The sequence below is a fragment of the Limulus polyphemus genome, unplaced genomic scaffold (assembly GCF_000517525.1).
Source record: "Limulus polyphemus unplaced genomic scaffold, Limulus_polyphemus-2.1.2 Scaffold9, whole genome shotgun sequence".
In the NCBI taxonomy this organism is placed as follows: domain Eukaryota; kingdom Metazoa; phylum Arthropoda; class Merostomata; order Xiphosura; family Limulidae; genus Limulus; species Limulus polyphemus.
The window spans coordinates 1646646-1649199 of NW_013665619.1; positions in this window are offsets into that span (position 1 = coordinate 1646646).

A 2554-nucleotide genomic window follows, 5' to 3' on the forward strand; every position below is an offset into this window, starting at 1 on the left:
ATGCAATTTCAGGGCCATTTCACGAGTGTGTTGCCTTGGGTTAGACTCAACAACGTCTTCAGAGCATCAATATTAATTCCAATACAGAGTCGTTGCTTCCCTTCTGTATTGAAACATCATTACATGCCGAATGTGTGTCTCGTCGTGTGCCATCACTATAAGGGATTAGAATATACTAAGCGTTCAACATTATATAAGCTACACTAACGCGACGTTTAGGCGGTTCGTTTAACTATTATACATAATGTACGTTTTTTGGGGGGTGTTAATGAAAGTGTTCCAAAACGCAACATTAATTTCTTGACGACCTAATATATTACGTAGTCACATCTTTATATGACTGCAACATATAGTTAAATTGTTATTGCTGTTGAGTGACTTTGTTAGTTGTTGGTTTTAAATGTTTATGGTTGATATATTTGGTGTGTTATGCATATTGATAAAAGATTTGAAGGACATGAACTTGAATGATCCGAATAACATTATTACAGGATATTTTCATAACACCTCGTTCCATAACACTAACAATTACTTTCATATTCCTCTTCATTTTTGAATTATTGACTGTCAGTGGATTTCTGAATCACCCTGTATAATGATAGATAGGCGTATTAGATCAACCAACAATAATTAATTACCTATTCTCTAATGTTATGATGAAAGTCAAAGTATGTTTACTTTCTCTAATAAGCATTGTTATCATACAAAGTTATTGGTGTAATTTTCTGATCGAAATAAAACAATAATATATCTGGAATTTATGGGATTTCTGAGGACTGCATTAGACCCACACGTCATAGATTATATTTTCAATTTTACCTTTGGTGAGGAAGAAACGAAATCTGTAACATACATATACAATAATATATTTAACTATTATTAGGCATTAGTATTTTAACCCTGCATTCTATATCCAGTCCCTTGGAGGTTTTAAGAATTAGAATCAAGTATAATGATAGTATTCCAGCCACACTGTGATCGACGACGAATTTTACTCAATCCAGAGTACATCGGGGACGGGCTGAGACTCAACAAACGTAGTAGTGGTTGGTACACTATTTATATGATGTTATATTGTAAATTCAGCACAACAATGGGCAAGATATCTATTTTTAAGTTCTAAACTCGGGTGATTTATGGATGTTTCAAATGAAACATGAGAAGAAAATACGATCTGAGAACAAAATAGAAAAATTCAGTGCGAAGATAAAACAACAAGTGGTGATAAGCCCACTTGTAACGATCTTACCTACACAGTAAACAATTAGACATTGGACACTTGTTACTGCAACACAAATAATAAAGACTAACGTCGATGAGATAATGCTGTAAGTCCTAATTCACTACACAACTGTGGAGTTAAAGGTGTTAAACATATAATGAAATAAAATTTCTATGTGTATTATGCTTCTGAAATTTACATTGTAGAATGTATTTGTTGACCCCGTCTTGACAGATCTTCACTGGGTTAAAATTGTATTTGAAATTATTTTCTTCGATTGAAATAAGTATCTTTCAAAACACCATGTGCTTTTTAAACCATCACGAGCTAGCCACACTTTACGGGATGTACTCAGTACATGATGCTGGAGTTATACTCAAACTTTGACACATAGTATTTGATTTTCTTTATTACCCCTTCTTTGCTTAACTCCAAAATTTTCATACTTCCGTGATTTTGTTTTTTATAAAATGCTCCCATTTTCATTCATTATTAAATCTCCTTCCAAGATTCAAGCTAGAAACAAAGTAGTCTTGACTTACAAGCTTCAAAACATGATTGCATACATGTATAAATATATAACATCGATATAAAATATATCTTAAATGTTTACATACTTTGTGAGCTCGAAAAAGCTGCTAAGAGAAACTGCTAGTGATTGAACAGGTACTAAAACAATAAAGCTTAAATAAATCTAAAACCTACTACATTACTTAATAAGTAATCCATGGTTTAATACGTACTTTTTTATATCCGATATTGTTTACACTGAAATACTTCATGCTATAATGATCATGACAAGTAAGTATCCATTTCACGTTAAAAAATCTAGTAAAATAGGCTTATGAAGTTAATACTAGTATGATGAGCTTTTAAACTCAGTTATATTTCTACGGTCTTGCTGTTTCCAACTGTTTCTTACTGGTAGATTTTCAAAGAGTTCGCAGAAAAAAAGACAAAACATTAAGTTTGAACCTCTTTCATTTTAAACCAGAAATCTACGAATAAGAATCAGCTTATTGCAAAATTTATCAATTACAGATTTATCGCTACTATTTGTTTATTTTCGTGCAAAGCCACTCGGGGGATAATTTTGAAATGATGGACTAGAGGAAAGGCAGTTAGCTAGTCAACACCATCCACCACTAACTGTTGGACAATTCTACATTAATGAATAGCGTTATTAATCGTCTCATTACGCACTGTTACGCACGTTCATAATGTAGACTTTATAAAATAAAACTATATGCTGCACAATAATTACACTGAGTGGTCACAAGTAAATAGACACCTACTTTTTCGTCATTTAACTGATTTATGCTAACTAATTTG